Source organism: Oenanthe melanoleuca, chromosome Z, assembly GCF_029582105.1.
Source record: "Oenanthe melanoleuca isolate GR-GAL-2019-014 chromosome Z, OMel1.0, whole genome shotgun sequence".
In the NCBI taxonomy this organism is placed as follows: domain Eukaryota; kingdom Metazoa; phylum Chordata; class Aves; order Passeriformes; family Muscicapidae; genus Oenanthe; species Oenanthe melanoleuca.
In genome coordinates, this window is record NC_079362.1 from 8,800,488 (window position 1) to 8,817,382 (window position 16,895).

Below are 16,895 nucleotides of genomic sequence, written 5' to 3' on the forward strand. Positions count from 1 at the left end.
CAGACAATGAGATGCGCAGCCTTGGTGTTAGTGTGATAGTCCCTCTTTCCTGGCAGAATCTGTGGGTTTCTCTCCTGTGTATTGTGATTATTTATTTATATTTATTGCTATTTAATTTGCATTTTAATTTAATACTATAGGAAGTCCTTGGTTGTGCAAAAACCTGGAAGTCCAGATGGAGAACTTGTGGTCTCTGGGGACTTGGAAGGACTTGCTGCTGTCATGGCAGACTCCAAGCCAGAAGAGTCTTCTGCCCAGATTTCCTCCGCAAATCAGGGTATAGAAATTCCTTCAGTGTTTCCGACAGGGAAGGAGATTATTCTCCCATGCTATTTCATGGAAACACTATTGAGATGAAGGATTATGACAGCATAATTTGTAAGATACAAAATTTGTCCACAACAGACATCTGGCCTTTGTAGTAAAATGTTTTGAGAGATGCGACATTTGACATAGTCCTCTGTGAGTTGTTCTAAGGGCTAATTGCGCTCACTCTTGTGAATCTTATTTCTAGCTTGATTCTTTTTTCTTTTTTTTTAATTTAAGTCCTAACCCTTTGAACCTGGCTATATCTTTCTTCATCAGACTGGAGGGATCCCTTATGTTGGAGCAAAGCACGTTAAAGAAAACTAAATGTTAGGTTAAAGCAAAAAATGCCAATTTAAAATGAGATAATACATAGTCATAGATGACCTTCAGGGGGTTCAATAGGCAAAGTAAATCTCCTCCATAGCAGCAACAGTGTGCACTGATGGATGATGGTCAGCTATGCCCCAGCTGCCTTAAAAGCCCTTCAAAGAGGTTGGTGACTCAATGCTTTTGTTCTTCTGTAGGGGCTGTAGCAATGTGGGAGGTCCTCTTTGGGAGGGAAGTCCCAGGACAAAAGCCTCAGTGATGCACTATGAAAACCTTTGTAGACACAACTATGTCTATGTTTATGCATGCATAATACTCATAACCTCGATGCCTGCCCTTAAACTCCCTGCTTTTACCTGCTCTAGTTGAGGTTCTCCCACCTGGATACTATCCCAAATGGGCCAATGGAGCAAGGACAAAGACATTGGTGTAAATATCTTCCACTTGTGAGTCACTTCCCTGTAGGAAAAGCACCAACCATCATGCTGTAGGGGTTTCCATGATAAGCTGCAGGAAAAGAGGTTTCATGAAAGTGGCCATTGTGGGTTATTGCTGCCCACAAAAATTTCCAATTTAATTTCCTGAGTTATAACCCATGCCAGCCAAGGTCTGCCCAAAACAGCAGAGAAAATGACACCAGGTTTAAGTAGAATGGCTTTCTGGTGAGATCCTGCTCCGACTGATACAAGTGCCTCTTGATTTCCATGTGGACCAACTTACATGTCAAGGCTTAGAAAAGACAATTGTTCATGACCAGTGAAGAAAAGTAGCTCCTGTAGGCCAAGGCATGTCCCTGGGCTGTTTCTGTTTGTTCATGAGACAAAGAGGTGCTTTCAGATAGCAGAACTAGGGTTTGTTCATGTAGCATGTACGGCCTTTCTGCATGAGAGGATTTGGCACCTGAAGCTGAGCTGTCTTTCAAAGCCTCACCAAGCACCAGGTGCACCAAAGAAGTCAGGGCTGGCTCCTGCTATGGGAATGTTGAGGTGTTCTCAGCATTGACAACAGCCAAGGTCTAACAAGAACACAGCTCCCTCCATCCAACACTGGTGCTGTAAGTACAGGCATGCCAGTGGACAGATTTTGACCAAAAGAAAGAAAGAAAGAAAGAAAGAAAAAAAAAGCTGAAAGGGTTCATATTGATTTGGTTTCCTTTGTGAACACTGCTAATAGTTTGCTTATCCCTGGGTTTGTGAGCTGTCAGGATGGCTCTGGAGAGCAGCTGAGTGGAAAGGCATCAAGAGTCCATTGCATGGTTCAGTTCAGTTCTCTGCCCACCTTAATGTGACTATATGAAACCACAGCCTCTTCTGCATGGCACCTCAAAGGTAATGGACCATTCTCCTCCCAGCTTTCTGCTGGCTTGCTGGATTTGGAGCAGGACAAATTAGTCCAAGTAAATCAGAGCACTTCCTGCTGAGGTGTGGTGGTGCTGTTTGGTCTATCAGTAACTTGCTATCCCAGGAAATACACATCACCAAGACAAGGGAAAACATCTTGTGAGCAGCTGTCATACTGGGAAGGGGAAAGAAAATCTGGCAATTTTGTAACATAACACACTTGTTGTATTTTCTATGCTAAAAGCCTTCCCTTCTTGTTATTGCTTCTGTTCATATCACCGTTTTCTTTGATCTCCTTTCAGTTTAGGGGCTCCCAACTGTCACATCCAGCAAGTATTTCCCTAGATCTCTCTACCAAAGATTTCTTTTTTTGGTCAAGTCTCTTCTTTGTGTTTTGGGGATTTCTTATCTGTGTCATCATGAACAAATATAGTGTAACTGATAAGACTTTGTGCTATATGATGTTATTTAATGCCTAATATATTCCAAATAAATTATTTAAGAAACTAATCTTTGTTGCTCTAAACTTCTCTAAAAATTCATTTTACATTTGCATACCACTTGGTAGAGAATCCCAAATACCTTAGGATGTAATTTCCAGCAGAGCATTTTTCTACTGTCTCTTATGCAAGAGTCTTGGTAGTAGAAACATTATCAGATGATAAAAAAATTACAGGAATTCTTTGCTTATTACAATTTCTTACACTTTTAGTCCATATTATATTTCCATCTATGAGCTAAGAAGACTTTGACCAGCCCTTGAAAAAGACAAATAACTAAAATTTCATTGTGCAATGATTTTATTTATCTCTTCCAAACATTCACAATTATTCAATTAACTTCACTTTAAAAAGCGTAAGACACTCTAAAGAATTAATTCGGAGTCCATTGTCATCTGGAAATGTTCAGATAGGCACAGCCTAAAGATTCAAACAGGAATCCAGGTTCAGATATAGAAGCTAATTCAAAGTTGAGGGGAGCTTAGGATGTAAAGCTGTTCTTTCTGGTTGACAATCTGATCTCCAACCAAATCTGAGGCTGGGAGAGGGAGAGGAAGCACTAGGGTGACAGATGCAAAAGCCGTGAAGAAGAGATGGGAAATCACTGGATCATAGGGACAGTTTCAGTTTCATGCTTCATTGAATGTCTTACATTCCTGAAAGTGTTCTATAAACACCAAGAGAGGAATTTCTGCACAAAATGTGTGTCAGGAAAGCATTGTTTCAGGGAATTATACACAAAATTTATGAAATCAGCAAATGTGAGGTTCAAAATCTATTCATGTGTGATGTCCAGCATGTATTTATACTAAGAAAGGCAACGTCACCTTAGAGAGAGCCCTCTGCTTCCAGCAGGTGATGCCAAATTAGTTTGTATGCTGAGGATCATGTGGCAATCCCTCCTCTGGAAGTGGGCATGGTACAGCAATGCCAGCACAGTGCTGTGAGATAACAGGACCTGTACCATGGAGAGGTACCAAGTTATTTGGAGTTGGCTGAAAATATTTCAGATGTGCTGTTGCAGTGGCAAAACCTATGACAAAAATATCCCTAGTCCAAGGATCCTACTGTCCCCTAGTTGTAAGAAGCAGTGCTGAACAAAGTTATATGAACAGCAATTTTTTTTTTTTTTTTTTTTTTTTTTTTTTTTTTTTTTTTTTTTTTTTTTTTTCCTGTGAAGCCATGGTTATCAATTTTGCAAGGAAGACCAGCTAAGGTAGCATTTTCTAGAAGCGTGTTGGTATCTCCTGGTACAAAAAGGAGTGCTGGAAAGTTAAGAGTCATGGTCTGCCCCAATCCATGGTACTCCTAACCTGCACACAGGGTGTGAGGTGTGCTCCTGTGAATTTGTGATGCAGAAACCTCAGTGAGACACTCCTTTACTTGGAATTTCTAATAGGATCAGTGGAAGAATACGGGTCCACATTTTAGCTCAAATGAGGATTACTTTCTCCAGAAGCAGAAAAGAAGTTCTGCTGTTATTCACCTGTCACAGAGCCTAGAGGTGCCCATCACATTCACTTTCTCAATATCCCCGTTGTGGCTGTGGAATGTAATTGACGTTGGATATTTGGGCTGGGTAAGGAAAGGACTAAGTTGCAAATGTATCTTGAAAGGATGCTGTAGTCTTATGCACGAATCGTTGTGACAGCCAGTCTGTGGTTGGAAGAAGGACATGTCTGCAGTCTGGGTTATGGCTTGAGATTCTGTGGATTCAAATCCTGGTGGATGTGAACATGCTGTGCCTGGCACTGGACAATGCACAGTGAGATCCCACATGTGTATGGTGCCTTATGGTTTCTGGAGTATTGCCCATGCTGAGGAAGACCTTGTGGTGAGGCTTGTACTTGGCAGCCTTGTTTGCTGTCCCTTGTTTAGACAAGTGGGAGGAAGGCACAATGAGCATCACAGAAAGGGGAATCACAGGATTCCTGGGACAGCCACATCAAATGGCAAAGCAGAGTTGTTTCAGGACACTATGATCAATACTAACACCAGGTTCTAAACAAAAAGTAAAGGTGCAGCGCCAATATGTTTCACAGGTACATGATTCATGAACCATTTAGGAACTTATCTCCCAGTATCTAACCACTTCCCACAAATTTCTCTGCAGCTAGGGAATGATATGCAGTGACCATGGCTAAAGCAGTGTGAGCAAGGCAGATCTTACTTTTGTTCTTTGAAGGCTGGGTGATGAAAGGAGGTGGAGAGAATGGATGACTTAACTACTGACCTGTGGGGCAGGGGTCACTTGGGAGCCAATCTTAAATCTACAGATCATTGACACAGTGACAGAGTCTAAATCCACCACTTTTCAAGGGTGTAATTGTATTTTTAATACAGCAGGTGCTGAGAGAATCAGAGGGGAAAAGATGGAAGAATAAGCTCAAAAAACTACATGGTTTTCAGAAGGTAGAGACTGCCCTGTGCCCAGTCAATACCTATATCTGGTTGAATTTATTCACTTTTGTTCTTTCTGTAAGCCATGGACAGCATTTTCCTTGCCCTCTGATTTGGTCCAATTCTTCTTTGTAAGGAACAGAGCCTCATCCCATCATATTCTCACTCCACTTCCTTTCCATATGAGCACAAAAACACACATCCCATCCCTCTACAGTTTGTTTTGCTGCCTTGGATTGCAAACCTAGGTGAGCACAAGAGAAGACTCTGAGATAAATTGCTTTTGGAGAAGAGACCCTCAGCACTGAGAGTCAGAAAGAGAGGAAAAGAGCAGCCAGCCTTTCCTGCTGGGTACATCTGTCCTGCTGATTGTCACAAAATGTCACAAAACAGCACAGAAGAGGTTAAGGATGAAGGGCTGGAAGAAGTCAGTGAGACTTCTGAGGATCTCAGCATGGACTGCACTGGGACTCAGATGAAGTCTCTGACTTTTATTCTGTCCAGCAATGCAGAGAGGTACTCATAAGTACAGGGCAGTGGAGGTTTCCCATGCAAACATCTTTCTCTAGATGGCTGGGAGCTCAGCACCTTAGAGCTGGGGAAGTCCCCTCACTTTCTCTGAAGTTCTCTACTCTACACCTTGAAAGACAGACTCTTAGGTAGCCTAAAACTTTAAAGGAAAACTAAAGTATGACAGCCAGCAGCCAGCAAGTCTCCAGAGAGGTGTTCTGCTTCCAATCCTGTCTGGAGGCATTGATTAGCATTGATTTTCTCTTGGTGACTGTATTTGACAAACACTGGCAGACAGCAGTGCTCAGTCCTGGAAAGGCCATCAGTAGACAATATTACCTCTGCTTTCAGATCACAGCAGAATTGCTGTGCTCTCATACACTGATTTACAACCAACCAGAACCCAACCTACGGATTCCCTCAGCTCAAAACTTCATAGCACTAAATTCCAGCTTTAAAAAAGCTTTGCAGTTACTGGAAAGACCTGAACTCTCAAGAAGAAACTGCAATGTCTAAAAGCACCTTGAGTGGGACTATCAGACCTTGTTAACCACAGGATCTCTGACCAGCTGACCGTGACCTAAAATATTTTACTGCCTGTAGAATAAAAGGTATTTCAGAAGGAAGAATCTGGTCCTGGTGAGAGGCTATGCAGTGGTCTCTGTGGGACTGGACAGCAAAAAGTCAGCTGCCAGTTGAGAGTTCTCTACAGAGAGAGTGAGATTTGCAGCGTGGACTTGCCAAAGCACTTGGTGCAGGCAAAACCTGCTTGGGTGGGAAATAGTCCCACCACTTGAAAGGGAATTGAAATAACACAGTACTGAAAGGAGCTGCCTGCTCTGGCTTTTCCTCCTGAGCTATGCTGCAAACATTTTTTCCCAAATTTTCAGGCACAGAAGAGCAGCCAGCTGCATGGTGAACATGCCCAGACCACTGTGCTTGGCACGCGACAGCCCAACCTCAAAGGCCACATTTATCCATAGACATGTGAAATGCAAACAGGTGCTCCCCAGCTCTCAGGTTTAGAAGTGAGAAAATCAGGTCAAGTAACTCCAGCAGCACAATTTTACCTGTCAATTTTGAATGGAAAGCTGAGCAGATACAGAAAACACAATGAAAACAGACACGTCTGTCTTTGTATCTTTCTATCTATTACCTATTGATCTGTGTTACGTTTATAATCTCTTTGAAATCCATTTAAGTCCACTTAAGGTCACATCGAAACGAAAATGCACAAATTTTGCTTTTATAATCAAAACAATTATTTTTTCAGACTGAAGAATAATGTAAGAGAAAAAAATTAAAACAAGACATTGCCAGTGAAAGCATGGAGGATGAATTAACCACACCTGACATAACCTGGATGGAACTACACTTACAGGAACATAGACTTCTTCTCTATGACTCCTATATATGTCAGCTGCAGAAAACAGAGTAACATTACCTTCTTTATCTTATATCTAAAAGTAATTCAAATTGCCAGTTTGGTAATTCTGAAGTAGTGGCTCCTTAATCTCAAATGATTCCCAAAAGTACAGGTTCCTTAACCAAAACAGACATACATTCTATATGTGTTTCTGATTATCAAATATGTTTCTATTTCCCTCAATGGTACAGCTGTAAGTCACTAAAGTAAATTTTTTTAATTCAAAAAAGTGAAAATACTGCTAAAATAATAGCTTTAAAAAAAGTTTCTCTGCTATTTATCGCAACTTCATCAGTTAAATATTTCCAGCAGCTCTTTGTGTGGTGGTTTTAAGATAAATAAAACCCAATACAACAGTTCTTGTAAACTGGAGGTTCAAGTTAGGCAGGACTTTATCATAAATACTGCCTCAAAGCTTGACTTACCCTGACATCTATATTTCCTTTTATCCTGACTCTCCGAAGTGCAGAAAAACTCAAGGGCTGGGGCTGTGTGTAAGTCTCTTGATCTCAAGGGCTCAACTTGAAACATTTTAGGGTTGCCATGACTGCTTTTTGGGGCATTTTTCTTGTCATCTCTGTCCATGCATGCTTCTAAGATACATCAGAAAAACGAGGGTGACTAGTCAGACAATTCAGCTGGAAGAGCTAGTAGTGCAGAAGCAGCCTCTCCTCTCCTCTCCTCTCCTCTCCTCTCCTCTCCTCTCCTCTCCTCTCCTCTCCTCTCCTCTCCTCTCCTCTCCTCTCCTCTCCTCTCCTCTCCTCTCCTCTCCTCTCCTCTCCTCTCCTCTCCTCTCCTCTCCTCTCCTCTCCTCTCCTCTCCTCTCCTCTCCTCTCCTCTCCTCTCCTCTCCTCTCCTCTCCTCTCCTCTCCTCTCCTCTCCTCTCCTCTCCTCTCCTCTCCTCTCCTCTCCTCTCCTCTCCTCTCCTCTCCTCTCCTCCCATCCCCTCCCATCCCCTCCCCTCCCCTCCATCCCATCTCTCCTGTCATCCTTTCAGCATCCTTACCCTCCCCCCAGTAATTCCTATGCCTTAATACCATCTAAGAGTCCTCAGTGAGAAGAGGATCTGCTTGCTATGCAGGTGCAAGTTTTCAGCACCACAGCACAACAGCAATACTACCCGCTCTGCCCTCCTCAGAGCTTCTCTTTGTAAGCCACAAAGCTTTATATTTCCTTTTCTTCCTTTTCAGCTCCGAGCTGAACAATCCCATGCAGATAATCTGATTATGCTAATTTGTACTTCATGAACCCAAAGTACAGGGATCTGCGGAGGGTGATCTGGGCTGGGGATAAGGGTGGTGAGGGCAGGAGAGCGGTTTGGGAGGGGGGTGCAAAGACAATGCGTTCAAGTCAGTTTACAAAAGAAAGCCGTCTGTATTGCCAAACAAAGCACACTCTGGGTAACCCCTTGCTGCTCTTGACAATTTAGAGTATCCCAAACTGGCCTGTACCACTGAGCAGAAAACGGAATACGGAGAATATACAATGAAGGGGCACAATGAGGAGTCTGTTTCCTGTTGAATGTTGCTTTTTTTTTCCTCCTTAAGTAATCCTTCCCAGAATATAGTAGCTGAAGTATGGTCCACAAATTGTTTGACAGGTGGTAGCTATGGCACTAGACAGCTTCTGAGAACACACAGTCTCATCTGTCCAATTAGATGATGATGCACTTGAAATTTATTGAATATTGGGTAGTGACTTTGCAGACACAAGCTCACAACTCTCAGCTTGGACTCATCCTTCTGAAGGAGTTTACAGAGTCACAGCTTGGTTTTACATCATCTTTGCTGCAGCTGGAATTGGTCAGGAAACAACCCTGAGAAAAAATATATAAAAGGTATGGAAAAAACTATTTTCAAGGTTAAAGCAATGCCAAAACTGTTTCCATTGGCAGGGAACTCCTGAGAACATCTAGTCTAGCCTCCTGCTCAAGCTGTGACACCTGGAGTTGCTTGCCCAGGACTCTGCCCAGTCAAGTATCTCCACAGATCCTTTGCAATTGCAAGGGAAAATTTTAGAGGAAAGGAAGACAGTTGATGTGCACTCCACCTTAAACAGGAGAGCTCCTCTTTCTCATGCAGGACAGACTATTTGTTCAGTCCTGCAGCCCTAAGCAGAACACCTCTGGACACCATTTTATGAAAGCAAAGGGAGGAGGAGCTGTCATCTCAGGTCCAGTCTTGGGTTCAGTTGCATTTGCATTAGGGTCTTACAGGAAGTTTGCCTGATAGGGTAGAACACATTACTATCTCGCCAGCATTTCTCTTCTTTAAGAGAGAGATCTCTTCTTTGGGATCTCATTTGCTGAATGTGTAATGCATTACAAGGTACATCTCATTATTTAACAAAATTAGTTCTAAATAACACTGTGAATGGAGCAACTCAGCAAAGGAGCAGAAAAAAGGTATTAGAAATATAAGATTACCAGGTTAAACTCAAGTATAAAGAGTAATTCGAACGCGTCAGATGTTGATGAAAGCATCTACATTCACTGTATGTGTGGAAATGTGCCTTGCTTTTCTTTCTTTTCCCTGGGAAGCAGGGAAGCTTACCACAAGTGGTCCTGTGTTGGTTTCACGTGCTAGGGCGGAGGGGTGGATTCGCCACAGGGAGGGCTCCATGAGGCTGGAGAGTGGGAGGGACTCTCCAGTATCTGGGAGCTTCCCCTGTAAGCTGCTGGCACCAATCAGGGAGATATTTGGTGATGGAACAGCTCGGGAAACCAATGGAGGGTTGTTTTGCTTTCACAAATCACAGTGGATCAGGTTGACCCCTCTCTTTTTTGGCTTCCGGCCTCCGGAGGTGCGGTGGTCCCTGGCTGGGGCTCCAGCCTGGCTCGGGACCCCGGCTCTGCAGGGGGAGCCCGGCCCGGCCGCATGGTCCTGGCCCCGGCCCCACCACCTTGACTGCATGGCTCCGGGCGGCTCCACATGGTGGCGTGGTGAAGCAGGGGGGATTGGGGAGCCACCAAAGGCCCTCCCTTCCCCCCCCACTCCCCGTTCTGAGAGAAGAGGCTTCCAACTGGCCACGCGGCTTCTCAATCTGGATAGAATTTTAACTTCTTTATGCCTGTATAAGATACTTGATCTCCTGAGCTCTCCTGAATGAGAGGGAATGGAGCATGGAGTCCACAGAGGTCAGCGGAATGAAGATAAAGTTCCTGATGTGAAGAGATTGAAAAGATGCAACTGATAAGTAGCTGAAAACCTTTTTTGTGGGGCTATGAGGGGATTGTGACTTCACTAAAATTCCTTTAAACTGTGAAATATACTTGGGGAGGTTTGGGGTGCTTAAGAAGAAGACTTTTTGCCTCAGGGAAATTGAGCTCTCTGTTTTGGGACTGGAATATGAACAGAGACATTTGATAGAGAAGGAGATGAAGAGAATTTTGCTTTTTTGCACCAGTCTGCCTTTAAAAGTAGTACCCCATGTGTGAATCTTAACCCATAACATGGCTCTGGAAGGACTGTGTAAATGGGAGGAAAATTCATGGTTCTGTAGGTCCCGGGCAGATGCAAACTCTGAAGGTGAAGACACCCCTAAGCCATAACTAAAAAAGGGACTTTTCTCTCTTAAGTGAACTGAAATGATTATTTGGATGGATAACTGACTGAAGTGTTCTCTGTATGTTGTTGTTAAGGAATGTGGAATGAAGGAAAGGGGAGGAGGGAATAATCTAGGAATCTTATTCTGAATCCTTGTTGTGTTATTAATAAATTTTTTCTTGTACCTTTGTAAGTTTTAAGCCTGCATAGTCTTTACTCCTAAATCCTATCTCTAAAAGAAATTAAATATATTAAAATTTGCAAAACCCAAGTCACACCGTGACATTTTAAACCAAACAGTATTTTTATGAGCTGTGTAACATTTCACATAAATAGATCTGATTAAAAAAACAACTTTAAATCTGAGACAATCAGCAATCCCAGACCTTATGCCACCTGAATACTAGATGCCTGGAGCTCTTGGAACACTTCAAATCCACTGATATCGAATGAACCTTAAAGACTTGGTTTTGTCCCACTGATATATGTAACACAGAAAGGCCAGTGAATGCAGCAGGACTTAATGCATGGGAGTAGTATGAGGCCTGGTCATTTGCTCTGTTTGAGGTCTTCTTGTATCCTTTTTTTCCCTACAGCAGCTCTTAGGTGAGATAGACTGGCAAGGATTTGACAAAGTAGATAAACAGAGTAAGTAGCATAATACTGAGGAAAAGGTCTTGTTCTGTCTCCTTGTCTCTTGACCTGAGAGATGACTTGCCCCAAATCACTGCTTTTCTTAGCTTTTCTTAATAGTGTATCACAGAAAGCAAGGATGCTTATTTTGCTATATATATAGGGAGTCTAACGCAATGGGGTTTGGCCTCATTTGAAAGTATATTGTGACATATGATGTTAATATGTAACAAGAATATGTGAAGAATTTATTGTTGTGATTGATTACAAGCTTGAAACTAGGTAGCAGTGACTATTACTGACATGTGCTTTTCCAGAAAAAGAAAATCCTGAGCAGTTGAATGAAACAGGCTCACAATTATTGCATTACCTAGAGTGATGAAAGACACAGTAGGTGTATTGAGCACCCAGTCCCGAGAATCATGTACCTACTGAGAGGACAGGGAGGCTGCTCAGGGCTTGTTGGGGCCGCACCACAAGTAGATACAATCAACAAAAACACACCCAGGGGACATTATGGGACCATGACAGTACAGCACGCCTGCAACCACTGCTGAGGGAAAGTTACAATTGTGGGGAAAGGCATCCTTTGAACCTTGGTTGGATCAACAGAGGGCTGGAGCTTGTCTCAGTCCCATGAACTAATCAGCAAGTGATCTATCTAGTGATGCAGTAGGAATATAAACAAGGTAGTAAGAGTTAAAAGTAAGAGTTAAAGTCCAATCTATAAATCAGCTCCTTTCAAAAAGAATACTGTTAAGAACAAGATGTGCTAGGGAGAGGCCTAGCAGCCAAGATTCTAACTTTTGTTAACCTGAATTCAGCTCTATGTGAAGTCATGGCTGAGTTTACTACTGCAATAAAGATACAAAATACTGGAGTATTTATTTTATAGACACACAAACTTTTTTTGTATACATCCACAGCCTGAAGCACACACTTTTGCCTACTTGTGTGTCCATGACCTAAGGGTAGACACCAGGGAGCTTTTGGATAGAGCCAGCAGATTTGACTACAGCTGCTACAGTCCTAGTCTTCACCTAGAAATGAACACAGTGTTGCTGCTTCAAAGGCTGTAGGAGAAGTTTTACATGGATCCTTAAATACTTGTGAGAATCAAATATGGTGTGAGGGAGGATGGATCTGAGGTGGATGTAAGTCAAACACCACTGCTCAGTTTAAAAAAAAAAACATTATTTCTGCATGTTGCAGTTTATATTGGCACTAACCATCATGCAAGGAAAAGAAACCAGAGTAATGTTGTGTTAGGAGAAAGCTGTCTGCCTGAACTTCCTAAGATTTATTTTCTCTTTTTTTCTAGAAAATCTGAAAGGAGACAGGACCTGACCTTCTGTAGGAAGACTGGAAAAGAAGGAGAGTAACCAGAGTGATGAAGCTGGAAGGTGCAGAAAGGCAAAGGTGGGGCCTGAGTACATGAGCATTGAATCAAGGCACGCACAAGTAGGGTGACAAAAGTGAAATGAACAGCCAGATTCTTAGAGGCAGACAGGAGACTGAGAGGTGGACTGAGCCATGAATAAATGCTGAAGATGGCATAGAGAAAGCAAGAAAACCAGGCAAGATGAGGGAGTGACACTGAAAGAAGAATGCAGAATGAATATATGGTGCTGGTGACAGGGAAAACAGGAAAATGTACTAAAAGATCAAAGTAGGCAGCTTGATAGGGATAAAAGACTGTTGGAAAACAGGGAAACAAGACAAAAAACTGTAGAGCAAAGCTAGAATTTTTTGGAAGGAGACAGCAGTGTGGCACACGGCTACAAATCACAAACGTGGCAAGATGAGAGCAGGCAGTGGAAATGTCCATTTCCATATTTTGACGAAGATTACTATTTTCACTTGAATTTATTTTGATGCACAGACTTGAGGTTGAGAATTTAGAAGATAAAAAAACTTAACCTAATAATTCATAAAAAGACATTATTTCTAATTTCCTGATTTGGGGAAGAAGAGTTTTGAGGCATAATGATGAAAGAAGTTGTACTCCTTTTCTTCCCCTAAGGCACCATTTTTGAACTCCAGGCCACTGCCTGTAGGGCTACAACAAACATTACAAAATAAAACACTAAATAAACATTAAGCAGCACTTCAACTTCACCAGCTATACTTCCATGCTTCCATTTTTTTCCCCCAAAAATTAGCATAATCCTGCTGAAAAGTACTGGGGAGAATGTGCAAGTTGGGTAGCTATTCAGAAGGTGCTTACAGTGGGATTTTTTTAAGGTCAGGATAACATTCCTTGGGCAAGAGAAGCAGCTCAGGCTTGTGCTTTGATTTCATGTTGAGCTTTCCACTCATACAACATAGCAGCCATCTTGAAAATTCTTACATGCACACTGTGCTGCTCAGGTCTCATTATTAGCCTGCTCCCAATAAATAAAGAAAGGAGCACCTGTTCTCCCAGTTTAAAATCAGCAGAACACAAAAAATTGTCTCACACACACACAGACAAGTGTACCTAGCTTACACACTAAGACCATCAGCTCACACTGTCACAGTTGTCTCAGCATCTGTACACTTGGCGTAGAAGATTCTACTTCCCCTAAAAAAGGCCCCTGGGATTTTATCCCTTAAAACAAAGAAATTCCTGAAGAACAGGGGCCTCTTTCCCTTCTCAAAACTTCTGTTATCTCTTAGGGTTTCTATTGGTTCTTAAAGTGTTACAATAATTGGTTCTTTTCTTACTTAGGATTTGAAGATAATTGGTTACTTTGTAATGTGTAGATTTTATTGGTTAGAATTTCAATCCTCTAGAAACCTATAAATACCCTTTGTTGTCTGATATAATTAGACAATTATATCAGACAAATAGGCAATTGTTAGCAATTGCCCTTCGGAGAAATAAAGTTATCTTCGGAACTGTTGCGACACCACCTCAAGCCTTTATCCTTTACTAGCGAGTAGCTGAATGGTTCTGCTACCCAAGTTCTGGCTATCTGGACTTTGTGTAGCTACCTCGGGGGTTGTAAGGCATCCAGCCCCCCAAATACAGCTACAACTTGGCTCAAGTATGAGCCAACTCATGAACAGGAGTTTTATGTTTCAGGTGTTTTATCCCCTGCCATCTTTAAATCATTGCTGAGGTATCCAGGACAGCTAGAAAATTGTGAAGAAATGTTAAATTTTCTTATTTGTTACTGTACTTCTATTACACAGACTGTGTTCTGAGGTCTGATTTTTCTGTGGTGGCTTCTGCTGTTCTCTGCTCTGCTGTTACCCTGAACACACAGGAATCTTTCCTTGGTCACCAGCAATCTTAGAGAAACTGCTGCTCTTATTTCCTGCTGGAGCTGGAGGTAGAGAACTCACCAAAATATCTTTGCTGTTTAACTGTAGAACATGTGAAAGCTAGTGTTAACATGCTTTCCCACCTCACTGCTATGAGATCCACCTCCACACCAGGTACCTCTGTGTTGTTTAACCTCAGCCACCAGCCCAGTCCCATGAGAGAGAGCCACCCCCTCCTACCAGTGGGGCTGGGGAGAGAGTTGGAAAGGTGAAAGTTCACAGGTTGGGATAAGGACAGTTTAATATGGGAAGCAAAAGCTGCTCACAGAAGCAAAGCAAAATGAGGAATGAGTTCCCTGCTTCCCATGGTTTGGCAGGTTTTCAGCCATTCCCAGCAGAGCAGTGCCCCATTACACTTACAAGATGACTTGGGAGGACAAATGCCATCACTCTAAATGTTCCCCCTTCCTGTCCCCCCAACTTTTTACACTGGGCTGGAATGTCCCTTCTCTTCAGCATGAGGAGCAGCAAAGGCCTTGGCTCCGTGCAAGCCCTGCTCAGCAATAACAAAAACATCTCTGTATCATCACCCCTGAGTTCCAGCACAAATTGAAAACACAGCCTCACACCAGCCTCGGGGAAGGAAATTACCCAGGTCAAACCAGTATAACTCTGCTTTGGAGAGAAAAACTTCAGGTGCAGTGACAGTGATGTATTTGAGGACCTGACTCAAAATTGAAAGTTCAGGCAGATATTGCTGTCTGCTCCAAAATAGCACCAGTAGAGGTATCACTGCTGGCATGTTAAAGAATTTGGGTATATTTGCCACCAGTTGCAGGCACAGTGGTGGCACAGTGCAGATGTTGTTGGCTCAAATTGTGACTTCTGTGTCACTAAGTTCCTTGTGGTCACTGCCATTTTTATTTCACTCCCTCTCCTTCTATGATCACATATGAGGTAACCTGAGTAGTTTTTACTGCCTAGCAATGAAATGGATGCCACTTATTGGTGATAAACCAGTACTGCAAGGAGTGAAAAAGACTTTTAATCACATCAATAGTTCCGTGGCTGTAGCTGCATGGACACAGAACCCTGCTCAGTGGGAAATAAAATGATGCTGAACTGATTTCTGCCACGGAATGCAGCTTACTAATTACATCTAATAAGACTATTATGTCTTATTACCCATAACCTGGGGCAAGTCAATATTCTGCTCTAGAAAACAACCTCTGTTTTTTGTGCCTGCACATAAGCACACCAGAAAAATAAGAATTAGATTTGTTAATGACAAGGCTAGTAAGAGATCACTTTGTCTAAACTAAGATCTCTTCATATAGATGAAATAAAGATGGAAATGACCAGAAAATAGAAATGAGCTGCATGCACATGGGTCAATTCTCAGGGAGCAAATGAGTCACTGGATGCACAGAAAGGAAGAGACTTTGAGAACAGGAACTTATTCTGTGAATATGGTACTGATAAAAGGCAAATCAATGAAAATAATAGCTGGCTATTCATAGCAAGATGAAATTACTCTGGGAAAAGCTCAATTGCTTGCTATATTGAGTGGCATAAACCTTTTCTCCAGAATGATTCTACGATTTCAGTTATTTCCTGAAACTAGTTCTTGGTAGGCAAAAAACAAGTTAAAGAGCACATTGGAAAGTTGAACATTTCCAGACTGCTTTGCTTAACTTCACCATACAGTGTGCAAAACTTAGGAGCCTTCAAAGCATGTGGAAACTGAATGGAAAAGACAGAAAAGGTTGAGGGAAAATTTAGTAGGAGAAAACGGCCAAAAATTCACTAACTAGTAAACTTAACCTCCATCTCGGGGGGAGCGGAGAGGGAGGAGAAAAAGGTTAATATGCAGAAAAGATGGGAACAACAAACCTTAAGGGTATTTCCATCAAGAACAGTGCCAAATCTAGTGTACCTTGGCTTCAGGGTGACAATATTGTAGATTTCCAGTGCCCGAAGGAGCCTTTCAGGAAGTTGGAGAGCCTGTTTACAAGGGCATGTAGGGAGAGAACAAGGGGGGAATGGCTTCATACTGAAATAGATTTAGATTAGATATGAAGAAGAAATTCTTCCTTGTGAAGGTGATGAGGCCCTAGCATAGCTGCCCACAGAAACCGTGGCTGCCCTACCCCAGTGGAAGTGTCCAAGGCTGGGCTGGACGGAGTTTGCAGAAACCTGGGATAGTGGAATGAATGAGCTTTAAGGTCCCCTCCAACCCAAACCATCCTGATCACATGAATTTCCTTCCGATCCTTTGTGTTAGCTACTCTGGTGAACAAACAAAAAGCAAATGTCATGTATTTTGGAGTTAGCAATCTTTGAAAATGGGTAGCTCACGAGCAAACTAGCTTTGCTGAAAATACTGTGGGATTGGTACAACACTGGATACAGATCTTTAGGAGGCAAAGTTAGCCAATGGTGTTCATTACCAAAACGCATGTAAAGATGCATTAAAACGTTTCTGCCGATCTCTGACAGGATCTGGTGTATACATTAATACCCCCAGAAACTGATAAATAGATGCCATCAACCTGGAACCGACCGTACACGCTGGTAATGCTAAATACTCTTGATGAGCTTCAGAAATATTTAACAGGAAAGAAAAAAAGAGAAGAAAATGTATCAGGGTAAGAGT